Raw genomic sequence first — 12,675 nt, 5'->3', positions numbered from 1 at the left:
AATATCATAGATACAACGAGCATGAATTCATCAGAATATCTCTGAACATACTGAAACATGCCACAGAGAAACACTAAATCAAATGTAACCCCTGGCCAGTACTCTTCTACTGATCTTTCAATTCTTTCAATTCATTCAGTGACATTCTATACATTCAATATCATTCTGTACCGAATTCTAAAACAAAAACTGTACCTGGTATCAATTCAATTCTGAAATCTATCTTCCTGATATAAAGAAAATCCAAAATCTTATTTAGGAAGACGTCAACCAACTCGTACATCACTTGGAAAATCTGCCAATACTAGGCTCGATTTCAGCATGTCTACTGAATACATAAGGATACCATCTGCTCCTTTCTGTATCAATCGAGTCATAAACAATACAGATATCAAAGGAATTCTAGATCTAGAATCCTTACCGTGGAATTTCTACTCATCAGCCCTATCTGGTCTGAATCTTATATTTTTCTGAAAGAATCTACAATAGTTCTATACTTGTTCAGCATTTTAATATCAATAATGCGGTCAAATCAGAAACACAAGTACATTGATAAGGCCAAATCTTACAAAGATTTTAGGGATTTGATTTGATAATATTTGCCCTTATCTAGACTTTTTATCCTAATTATGTGCTTAATTTAATTAATAATTGTAGATTTGAATAAAAAGTGAAAAGTGTTTAAATTAGGAGATAAAATAAATTTGCTAGATTTCAAAGGAAATAAAATATTCTTATTCCTTGATGATATTGAATTTTTGGAGAAATCTATGTAAATCTTGACAAATATCTTATCTACACTTTATTTACTTGATATGGGTTTAAAAAGAAAAAAAGGAAAGGCCCATTGAGGAGAAAAAAAGGGCAGAAGCGTACAAGAGAAGAAAGGCAGCCGAGAACAGAAGTACTGAAGGAGACGAAATAGGAGAACATCGCGGAAGAAGAAAAAAGGGGAGGAAGAAGGAAGGCAAAACCAGCGAGGAATTCCTCACACGCTACAAATTACAGAGAATCTCTTTCCATTCCTTCTTAATCATGTTTTCTGCATTGAATTTAAACAGTGAATTGCAATTTTATTTTAAGTTTATGGAGTAGATTTTTATAGACTAAGGCCATGATAGGGCCGAAACATATTATTTTTGATGTTTTGAGTTTAATTCAATTAGATTATTTATTTTATTCATTGATTGATGTCGTTTATCACGTGTTCTTTTAATCTGGCCAATTAAATAGAATATTTGTTAGTTAATCTAAAACCGGAAGGCGATAGATTAATATTTGCTTCACACATCAATCAACACATGGTTAAATTGACTAGAAATAGTTTTCGATTTCAGTGTGCGACTTTAGGTTGAAAAACTTGAATTTCACAGCGATCTAATGCTGTTAAATCTAATTAAATTCAGTTAGGAATAATTGGACTGTTAGATTTAATTAGGTTTATTAATTCGAGGAATCGTTTAATAAATAATTTTGGGAATTCCGTCGTGAATAAAATAATTAATTTAATGAATATGAATTTGACACGTAGATTATATGTTGTCTCGGTACCGTTGTGCGCCTTAGTCGTTTTTAAATAATTTGAATTTTCGTCTAAATTAATAGTTTGGATTAGTTTTGCTTTAGTTAATTTATTTAAATCGTGTTATTTAGTTTTAATTAATTTATCTCCCATCATTTGAATTTTATTAGCCTGAATTAGGAAAAATAATTCATATTCTAGTAATTAAACATCGATCTCTGTGGGTACGATACCTGGACTCATATCCAAATACTATAACTTGACTTGTCCGCTTGCTAGATTTATTCCCAACCGAAATCGTCGGTCAAGTTTTTGGCGCCGTTGCCGGGGACTGAATTGTTTAATATTAGGATTTATTATTTTCTTGAGATTAGGTTTTTATTTTATTTTGTCGATTCTACGCATATTAGTACGTTTGAAGTTTGTTATTTATTTTCAGGGATTATCTTACTGTGCATGAGCCGTGCTAAAGGAAGAACAGAATTGGAGCCATTTAATCCAGAGATTGAGAATACTTTTCGACGGAGACGTAGAGCACAAAGGGAGAAATCCTCATACTTTGAGGTGGAAGAACAATTAAAACAAGAGGAGAAAGTTGAAACAGCAGGGATGGAAGTAATGGACAACGAGGAAGATGATCGCACTGTCTATGATCTTACTAGACAAACCACTGGAGGTTATGGTTCTAGCATTATTCGTCCTACTAGTGGAAGCAAATAATTTTGAATTGAAACCATCCATCATTCAAATGATACAATATCAAGTGAGATTTGGAGGATCGCAGACTGAGGATCCTAATGCACATCTGGAGGGATTTCTATCTATCTGTGACACAATCAAATTCGATCGAGTGAGCACGGATGCCATAAGATTGAGACTATTCCCTTTCTCTTTGCATGGTGAAGCAGCAGAATGGCTTAGAGATCTACCAGCTGGCTCTATTACTACATGGAATGGTTTGGTGGAAATGTTCATGAATCAATATTTTCCACCCACCAAGCTAGCACAACTGCGTATGGATATTTCATCTTTTCGCCAGAAGGATGGGGAGACATTACATACAGCTTGGGGAAGATTTAGAAAGATGTTGAGGAGGTGTCCTCAACATGGTTTCTCTTCATCTGAACAAGTTCATATTTTCTATAACGGAGTAGATCCTTCTGTGCGTTCCATGCTAGATGCGGCAGCCAATGGTAGCTTATACAAGAAGACTCCACGAGTTGCACTTGAAATAATTTCAAATATGGCTGAAAATAGTGCGGGTTGGACAGATATTAAACGAGAAAAGAAGGCTGGAGTTCTTGAAATGGATGTGTTGAATGCACTTACTGCTAAGATTGATGGGTTGGCCCATCAATTCTCTCAGCTGAAATCAAATCAAGCAAATCAGGTAAAAGGAATATTCATTGAGGGACAACCCATCTTTGATGAAGAAGCAGTGAATTTTGTGGGGAATCAATGGAGACAACAATCCAATCCATATAGTTCCACATACAATCCAGGATGGAAGAATCACCCTAATTTGTCTTGGAAGAATACGGAGAATTCCCTTAATCCAACACATATTCCTCCACTGCCCATTCCTCAACAAGTGAGACAACAAGGATTATTGGTACCTGCAGCACCTCCCGGATTCAAGCAAGAAGATCAAAGACCAATTTATGAGGATTTTATGATGAAACATGTTGTGGGAATGGAGACGAGACTGCAGAATCATGACGCTATCTTGCGAAGGTTGGATGCTCAAATGGGTCAAATAGCCAATCAATTAGCAAATCGACCCCTTGGAACACTACCAAGTGATACTGAGAAAAATCCGAAAGGAGTGAATGCAGTGAGTACAGTGGTCAAGGCCGAGGAAGAGGAGCCAAAGAGGCAGAATTCTACAGATATGGAGGCAAAGAATGATGGAGGAATGAAACCAAAAATGGAAGATGCTAAGGAACAGAACACTCAGACTACACGGAAGACAGGTAAGAAAGGTAAGGAATTTGATTCTAATGATAATATTGATATTAATACACTTCCTTTTCCTCAAAGAGCAAGGCAACTACAATTAGATCCTGAAGTTTTTAAGAAATTGCACATAAATATTCCTTTTGTAGAGGCTTTGGCTCAAATGCCTTCTTATGCTAAATTCTTGAAAGATATTTTGACTAAAAAGAGGAAACTTGTTGATTTTGAAACTGTTAAGCTTTCTGAGGAATGTTCAGCTATTTTGCAAAATAAATTACCTCCAAAGCTTAAGGATCCAGGTAGTTTCTCCATTCCTTGCACTATAGGTAATTCTAATTTTAACAAGGCATTGTGTGATCTTGGTGCTAGCATAAATCTTATGCCTTATTCTTGTTTTGAGAAATTGGGGATTGGAAAAGTTATAGAATAGATGCTATTGATGATATTGTTGAGTGTAGTGTGCAGGATACTTTGATTGAAGACCCACTGGAAAAGCTTTTGGTTAGCCCAAAGTCCACGGAATCCAACAGAGAAGAAGTGGAGGAATGTATGAACTACTTGGAGGGATCAAAGCCTTTGCCAAGATCGGTGAATTCGAAGATTGGGGAGCTTGGACATATTCCAAAATCACTTAAACCTTCCATAGAAGAAGCCCCATTCCTCGAACTCAAACCACTTCCTCCTCATTTAAAATATTTATTTTTGAAGGAAGAAGATAAACTGCCAGTAATTGTTTCTTCTTCCTTGACAGGTGATCAGGAAGATAATCTCTTGAGAGTGCTGAAGGATCACATATATGCCATTGGATGGAGCATAGCTTACATCAAGGGAAAAAATCCATCCATGTGCATGCACAAAATTTTAATGGAGAAGGAGCACTCTCCCACCACTCAACCTCAAAGGAGATTGAATCCAACTATGCAAGAGGTCGTCAAAAAGGAGGTAATCAAACTCCTTGATGCAAGTATGATCTTTCCTATATCCGATAGCAAGTGGGTAAGTCCTGTGCATGTTGTTCCTAACAAAGGGGGAATCACTGTTGTTGAAAATGAAAATAACAAATTAATCCCCACTAGAACTGTGACTGGGTGGCGTGTTTGTATTGATTATCGCAAATTGAATGATGCCACAAGAAAAGATCACTTCCCCTTACCTTTTGTTGATCAAATGTTAGAGCGTTTGGCAGGTCATGCTTTCTATTGTTTTTTAGATGGTTATTCTGGATATATGCAAATCCCCATAGACCCCGAAGATCAAGATAAGACCACTTTTACTTGTCCCTATGGTACATTTGCTTATAAAAGAATGTAATTTGGTTTGTGTAATGCTCCCGCTACTTTTCAACGTTGTATGATGTCGATTTTTCATGATATGGTTGAAAAGTATATTGAGGTCTTCATGGATGACTTTTCTGTTTTTGGTTCTTCCTTCGACTCTTGTTTGATTAATTTGTCAAAAGTGCTAAAGAGATGTGAAGAAACGAATCTTGTACTCAACTGGGAAAAATGTCATTTCATGGTAAAGGAAGGAATTTTCCTTGGTCACAAAATTTCTGAAAAAGGTATTGAAGTGGATAGAGCTAAGGTAGAGATCATAGAAAAGCTTTCTCCTCCCACTAATGTCAAAGGAATTCGTAGCTTTATTGGGCATGCAGGTTTTTATAGGCGATTTATCAAGGATTTCTCGAGTATTACTAAGCCTTTAACTAATTTGTTAATGAAAGATGTTCCTTTTGTTTTTTCTGAGGATTGTTTACAAGCTTTTCAGGTGTTAAAGCAAAAGTTGACCACCACGCCAATCATTGTCGCACCAGATCTGAATCTACCTTTTGAACTCATGTGTGACGCAAGTGATATTGCTTTAGGAGCTGTTTTAGGGCAAAAGATAGACAAATTCTTGCATGTAATCTACTATGCAAGCATGACACTTTCAGGAGCTCAATTGAACTACTCCACCACAGAAAAAGAGTTGTTGGCTGTTGTTTTTTCTTTGGACAAGTTTCGGCCATACCTTGTAGGGAGTAAAGTGATAGTCCACACGGATCATTCAGCTTTGAAGTATCTCTTAAACAAGAAGGATGACAAGCCAAGATTGATAAGATGGATCCTTCTACTGCAAGAATTTGACATAGAGATCGTGGATCGCAAGGGGACTGAAAACCAAGTTGCTGATCATCTATCGAGATTGGAGAAGCCCAAGGAAGGTAAGTATGTAATTAGATATGAATTCCCTGACGAGAAACTTTATGGCATCTCTAATTTACCATGGTATGCTGATTTTGTCAATTATTTGTCATGCAAATTTATTCCTTCTCATCTTACATATCAGCAGAAAAAGAAGTTCTTTTCAGATTTAAAATATTATCTTTGGGAAGATCCTCTTTTGTTTAGAATTTGTGCAGATGGCATTATTCGTAGGTGTATTCCAGCGGAAGAGGTAAGTTCTATACTTTCTCATTGTCATAGTGGTCCAACTGGAGGACATTTTGGGGCAAGTAAAACGGCCACAAAAATCCTTCAAGCTGGATTCTACTGGCCTACAATGTTCAAGGATGCACACACTTATGTTTTGAATTGCAATGAATGCCAACGTGTTGGTAATATTTCAAGGAGACACGAAATGCCATTGAATAATATTTTAGTCTGTGAATTGTTTGATGTGTGGGGAATTGATTTCATGGGGCCATTTCCAGATTCCTTAGGAAATAAATATATTTTTGTGGCTGCGGATTACGTATCCAAGTGGGTGGAAGCAAGTGCTTGTAGAACTAATGACTCTAAGGTTGTGATCCAATTTTTAAAGAAAAATATTTTTGCAAGATTTGGCACACCTAGAGCCATTATTAGCGATGGGGGAAAACACTTTTGTAATCGTTATTTTGAGTCTCTGTTAACTAAGTATGGGGTCACGCACAAGGTGGCAACACCTCATCATCCTCAAACTAGTGGTCAAGTAGAAGTGTCAAATAGGGAGATTAAGAAAATTCTTGAAAAGACCGTTGGATCTTCGAGGAAAGAATGGGCTAGTAAATTGGATGATGCATTATGGGACATATAGAACAGCATTTAAAACCCCTATAGGAACTTCCCCTTTTCGTTTGGTCTATGGAAAAGCTTGTCACCTCCATGTTGAACTAGAGCATAGGGCATTATGGGCTACCAAATTTTTGAACTTTGATGTGCAAGCTACAGGTTATCATCGTCTTCTACAACTCAATGAGCTGGAGGAATTTCGTCTTGATGCATATGAGAATGCGAAAATCTACAAGGAAAAGACAAAGAAGTGGCATGATGCAAGGATCGTGCACAGGGAATTTGAGTCTGGACAAAAAGTTCTTTTTTATAACTCTCGTTTGAAACTCATGCCAGGTAAACTTCGCTCCAAATGGTCCGGGCCTTTTACTGTTACTGAAGTTTTTCCCTTTGGTGTTGTAGTAATCCGTGGAGATTCTGGAAATCCCTTTAAGGTGAATGGACATCGACTGAAAATTTTTCATGAAGGAATTGTGGAGCAAGAGGAGCCGAGTACTCCTTTGCACGATCCAACCTAATCTATAAAGGGAGTTGTCTAGCTATAGACAAGAAATTTAGCGCTTGCTGGGAGGCAACCCAGTGATTTATTTTATTTCGTTTCATTTTATTTTTTTTATTTTTTTACTTTTTCATTCTATTAGGGTAATTCTCTGTGATTTTGGAGTGTGTAGGGAATATTGGAATGAGGGAATATTGGAATGAAGGAATATGATTTAGATTTTGGAAAAGCTAAACTGTTGAAATAAAAGATTTTCAGCACTGAGGAATTCTACCATCCCCATGTAACTAGTTCATGGAATTTAAAGCAACACTGTCAGGGAAGTGTTCTCTTGCTATTTTGCACCCAACTTTTATATTCTTTTTGAATGGCATGACACTGAGGGCAGTGTAAATCTAAAGTGTGGGGGGGAGATTTGATTTGTGTTTGTTTCACGTCACCACACTTAGCATGTGCTTCAATGTTTAATCCTCGAGCATGAAAATATTTTTTTTGGTTATTCTTTGAGAAACTGCACTTGTGATTACATGACACACTAATTGACTTTCTAGATTTTTGAACACTCAAGAAATTACATCACACCTAGAATTGATTGAGATGAGCTGTAGTTGTAGCCGAAGGATTTGAGCACAAACTAGTTTTGTATCATATTTTGAGACATAATCTATGCACTTTAGGTCATACTTATATGAATTAATCGTGAATTAGTAAAAGGATGAGCTCATAAAAAAAAATTGAAAAAAAAAGAGAAAGGAAAGAAACAATCTAGAACTTGTCTGATTATCTTTCGAGGCGAAAACACGGAGGAAAATGACTTAGGGATGATTTAGGCGATCTTTGGACCGTTTGAGCCTTTCGAGCCTACCAGATGCATCATTTATATCCCTAGTATCCTCTTTTGAGCATAATAAATCGAATGGAGTGTATCAAAGACATACAATTAGCCTTCATTCGTATTCCTTAAAAAACCCACATCAACTACCAAATTTTAGCTCATACACTATTCCTCTACCTTAATTTCGAGAGAAACAAACTTTTTAGCGCTTTAAAATTTTCAATAACTCTCGTGTGCTGATTGATAAGAAAAATTGGAGGAGTTTGAAAAAAAAAATCATGAAGAATGAGAAAGGAGTTGATGAAAAGATATATATAATTATAAAAAAAAAGGAGGAGGAATGAATGTTGTATGATGTGGTTATGAAAAAAAAAACTAAAAGGGAATTTTGTTGAAGATGAAAAAGTTAGCTGGAGGAATGATGAAATTTAATGAGGAGGAAGATAAGAGATGAAGTAATGCGCTGAAGGAATAATTGTTTATTTTCTCTCATTTTGAATATCACTACCTTTATTGTAGCCGTGAGCCGTGGCCTTACATTATAAGCTTAAAAGACCTATTGACCGGGTCATATTCCTCCAACATTTAGTGGAGAAAGATATGAAAGATAAGCTTATGGAGAGTTTCTTTATTTTAAAAAAAAAATTCAGAAAATATGAGCATTCCTTGAACTAAAACACCTTTGAGGAATATGAGTTTTGACTTCCACACTACACACGTCTCATTATCTTGATCTTTTCTAGTGAATGCTTGAGTTTTAAAGTTGCAACGAAAGTGAATTTTACGATTTTCGAAGTGTGATCTTTTGATTGAGTTTGACGGAATTTGATAGGTTGAAAAGTGTTGATTGTGTCATTTGTTGTGGTGAATCATTGAATATTCCTCGGTTATATTTTTATTCTCTGATTTGCTCGAGGACGAACAAAGGCTTAAGTGTGGGGGGATTGATAAGGCTAAATCTTACCAAGATTTTAGGGATTTGATTTGATAATATTTGCTCTTATCTAGACTTTTTATCCTAATTATGTGCTTAATTTAATTAATAATTGTAGATTTGAATAAAAAGTGAAAAGTGTTTAAATTAGGAGATAAAATAAATTTGCTAGATTTCAAATGAAATAAAATATTCTTATTCCTTGATGATATTGAATTTGTGGAGAAATCTACGTAAATCTTAACAAATATCTTATCTACACTTTTTTACTTGATATGACTTAAAAAGAAAAAAAGGAGAGGCCCATTGAGGAGAAAAAAAGGGCAGAAGCGTACAAGAGAAGAAAGGCAGCTGAGAACAGAAGTACTGAAGGAGACGGAATAGGAGAACAGCGCGGAAGAAGAAAAAAGGGGAGGAAGAAGGAAGGCAAAACCAGCGAGGAATTCCTCACACGCTACAAATTACAGAGAATCTCTTTCCATTCCTTCTTAATCATGTTTTCTGCATTGAATTTAAACAGTGAATTGCAATTTTATTTTAAGTTTATGGAGTAGATTTTTATAGACTAAGGCCATGATAGGGCCGAGACATATTATTTTTGATGTTTTGAGTTTAATTCAATTAGATTATTTATTTTATTCATTGATTGATGTCGTTTATCACGTGTTCTTTTAATCTGGCCAATTAAATAGAATATTTGTTGGTTAATCTTAAACCGGAAGACGATAGATTAATATTTGTTTCACACATCAATCAACACATGGTTAAATTGACTAGAAATAGTATTCGATTTCAGTGTGCGACTTTAGGTTGAAAAACTGGAATTTCACAGCGATCTAATGCGGTTAAATCTAATTAAATTAAGTTAGGAATAATTGGACTGTTAGATTTAATTAGGTTTATTAATTCGAGGAATCGTTTAATAAATAATTTTGGGAATTCCGTCGTGAATAAAATAATTAATTTAATGAATATGAATTTGACACGTAGATTATAAGTTGTCTCGGTACCGTTGTGCGCCTTAGTCGTTTTTAAATAATTTGAATTTTCATCTAAATTAATAGTTCAGATTAGTTTTGCTTTAGTTAATTTATTTAAATCGTGTTATTTAGTTTTAATTAATTTATCTCCCATCATTTGAATTTTATTAGCCTGAATTAGGAAAAAAAATTTATATTCTAGTAATTAAACATCGATCTCTGTGGGTACGATACTTGGACTCATATCCAAATACTATAACTTGACCTAGTCCGCTTGCTAGATTTATTCCCAACCGAAATCGTCGGTCATACATCATAATCTAACTCAACCTCATTCTCATCTTACTGTAGTATACAATATTTCACAGAAATCTCTGATATCAATCTTTCTTTCCCAAAAAGTAAGGGAATCAATACTACAGTACAAATAGACTCAACAGATATAACATATCTCAATGCAACTGCAGTCAAAGATAATCGTAGGGAATGCATTAGTATATATCAATACCTATGCAATATAATCATAAAAGAACAGTACCTGCCACTATATTATCAGGTGTGTCCTGTATCTGTTCCTCGGTCTTCTGCTCCCTAAAATCTTCGAGAACTTCTCTGAGGACAAACTCTAGCGAAGTGTCCTGGCTGTCTACAAATATGGCAACTACTAGTCACTCCTTGGCATTGCTCTGTGGGATGTCTCCCTCTATAGGTTCTGCAATATACTCCAGTATAACTCGGGCTGGAACCACTGGAACTAGACGAACCACTCAGTCCGCTCCCTAACTTATTAAACTGTTTCTTTCGAGCTTTCAGCAAATCTTGCTTTCCACTCGTACTGCCTTTATCAATTCTAAGAGGGAGTAGAATCACATCTAACCTTTCTCGTTGTTGAATCAGACTCACCTCAGCTCTCTTTGTCCTACTCGAAGTATCAGCAAAATGGTAAGGTCGCTGCATATTTATCAATGCAACTATCTCTGAATTCAATCCTTTGATAAACTGGTCAGCTACAGCTTCATCATTCCCAGCTATCTGAGGAACAAAACGCAGTAGAGTAGAGAATTTAGCAACATATTCTTCAATATTCAGTTGGCCTTGTCTCAAATTCTCAAATTCTGCTTTTTGTCCTCTCGGTACGAGACTGAGAAAAACTTCGATAGAATTCAGCTTTGAAGACTTCCCACGTGATCACAGTACAACATTGTTCTAATACTCCCTTGATTGTAATCCACCAACTCGTGGCGGCCTCTCGTAACTGGTTGGACACCAATTTAATTCTCTGTTCATCTGAATACTTAAGCAAAATCAAACAACAGTTCTATGTCATCTAACCAGTTCTAACACTTTTAGACATCTCAGTTCCCCTTAAAATCGGTGGTTGAAACGACTGAAATTTCTTCAACTGTATTTCCATCGGAGTTTCTGATATATCTATCTGTTCAACTGAAGTACTGCCCCATTCTGGAATTCTTCTAGGAGGTATATCTGATTACCAAAACCATTAGTAACCAAAATACTACAAACATGTTCCATTCTTTCTCGGATCATCTTACCGCTGATCATGAATCAGATCTGATTCATACTCAATAATACATAATACCAACACAAATCAAATAATCAGTTAAACATGTATTTCAAAGCAGTAAATCATAGTATCATGCTAGCATACATAATGTAAATCAACATTAAAATAAATCTCATGCTAGCAATCACATGCAAGGAAAGAAAACTCAATCTACCCCGCTCATTCTCTTCTATCTCAGTCTAAAGGATCTATCGCTCTGATACCACCTGTTGTGGGGACCCGGACGCTAATCATCTTCTTAAACATCATTAAGATTTAATTATCAATTAAACTAGACAGGGTATAAAAATTTTTCTTTTAAAACACAAGTGCGGAACGTAATGGAATGTAACTAATATACATCTCAGTATATAAGTACAATAATGTACAACAATTATTCAAACTAGTCTAATGTTCAACTACTAAATTTCAAGTATTAAACCAAGTCTACAATAAGTCCGGAATCACCACTCTAAACTCGTCTTCTCTCATCATCTTTTTGACCCCGATCCTGTCCCACCTGTTGTCATGCACACATACAAAACACGACAACAGCCGGATACTCCGGTGAGAATAAATCCCAGTATAAAACATGTATACATGCATGTCATGCAGTTTAATACAAATCATAACACATAATCAGTAATTATGACACATTAGTGAATACAGATAAAACAATCTGACTCTTACTCTTTAACTCGACTCGTATCTATGTCTAGGGATCCCGGTGTGAATAAGATGTAACAGGTTTCCCACCTACTTTCCCAATCGGGGTTGCGTTACATCTTATTCCTAAACTTCGGTCAGGTTTGTATCGAAATCTACAATCGGAGTGAATCTGATCCGAAGCATCGATATCACCGAACGTTTAGAAAATTGGCGTATCTACCAATGACATTACTATCTCAGTACATATTTATAAGTCAATATAAAGTACAAACAGAACAAGAATGTGATTTTGTTGGGAAACTCAAATTGAATCTCATTTGAGTTGTGTCTTCCCCAAACAAAACATGAATTATACCTTTGTCTTCCCGGTATGATGAAGACGAAGTCTTGTATTCCAATCTGTCCATACCCAGTCTGGCAATGATAATCGCATAAATACAATATCAGTATATAATTCGATTCAAAACCTGTTCTGATCAATACTCAAATCAATATATAATCTGATCCATATCTGAACAATGTACAATCTAATTCATATCAACGATATCATCGAAATCATTACTGAATCTGATCACTCTAAATCAACTGATGTTTCGACGGCATAACAATACAGTTTCGATATCCCCGTCAATCTCAACATCACAGATATAATATCAGAATTCATAACCAATATCAGTACAATTC

Source organism: Primulina tabacum, chromosome 2 (genome assembly GCF_025594145.1).
Source record: "Primulina tabacum isolate GXHZ01 chromosome 2, ASM2559414v2, whole genome shotgun sequence".
NCBI lineage: Eukaryota > Viridiplantae > Streptophyta > Magnoliopsida > Lamiales > Gesneriaceae > Primulina > Primulina tabacum.
Note: the sequence above shows the minus strand (reverse complement) of the source record.